The sequence below is a fragment of the Sinocyclocheilus rhinocerous genome, unplaced genomic scaffold (assembly GCF_001515625.1).
Source record: "Sinocyclocheilus rhinocerous isolate Xijiao unplaced genomic scaffold, SAMN03320098_v1.1 scaffold6520, whole genome shotgun sequence".
NCBI classification, from domain to species: Eukaryota; Metazoa; Chordata; class Actinopteri; order Cypriniformes; family Cyprinidae; genus Sinocyclocheilus; species Sinocyclocheilus rhinocerous.
In genome coordinates this window covers 1-773 of record NW_015633237.1, presented here as the reverse complement: position 1 = coordinate 773, position 773 = coordinate 1, and the positions used below count along the sequence as shown (strand labels likewise).

Genomic DNA, 773 nt, shown 5'->3' with positions numbered 1-773 from the left:
TTGCTGATTGTCTTCTTTAAAAAGAGACCAACCTTATGTCTGTATTCCAAAGTGTTCATAAATTACAACAATTTAAGTTTGGATAGTGCACCTGCATGCCTATTTAAAAAAATGGGGGGTGACAGTTAAGGGGTTAAATACAAAACCCACTACACACAATAAGTTACTCCAATTCACACGCAGAGAATCACACCACAAATTAAGCAATCACCTTCACGTGATACACTGCAATCAGCACACTTCTGTGATAAACTTTAAAGGGTATTATTGCATATTGCTCAATGCCATTACCTGTGAATTGTACCGTTGTACCATCAATACCCAAATAAACTTAAAATACAATTCCCAAAGAAATACAAACGAAAACTACAAAAGAAACACAAGAAAAATCTCTCCCCCTTCACGTTTCTCAACGCGCTCACTGAGCGCTGCGTCTAATTAACACACAAAACACACTAAATATGGAGGTAAAGAAAACAGTGACTGACAACTCTCCTACAAATAAAAACATTAAATCAAGCAAGTCATTAACACACACTTACTACTCTTTAAAACATCCATACCTGAACCATAGATGCAGCTTGCCAAATGTATCCTCATAAAACGTGATCTTGCGCCGCTTTACTATTACACAAAGAACAGATCAGAATACGAAACTCCAAATTTAAAACATACATGCCGTATCATATAAAACGCCATACCTGAAACAATTCAAATTGAGTCACACCACAATCGACGGCTATCAGCCTTGCCTACTGGTCACATCAAACAGT

General features: G+C 37.0%; 1 long non-coding RNA gene across 1 annotated transcript; it reads right to left on the bottom strand.

Moving 5' to 3' along the window:
- Positions 1-355: 355 nt before the first annotated feature.
- LOC107743990 (uncharacterized) lies at positions 356-770 on the bottom strand. Its single transcript, XR_001640450.1, has 3 exons — positions 702-770; positions 564-624; positions 356-434 (listed from the first exon to the last, which is right to left on the bottom strand). It is a non-coding gene; the product is annotated as an uncharacterized LOC107743990 (long non-coding RNA).
- Positions 771-773: the final 3 nt, after the last annotated feature.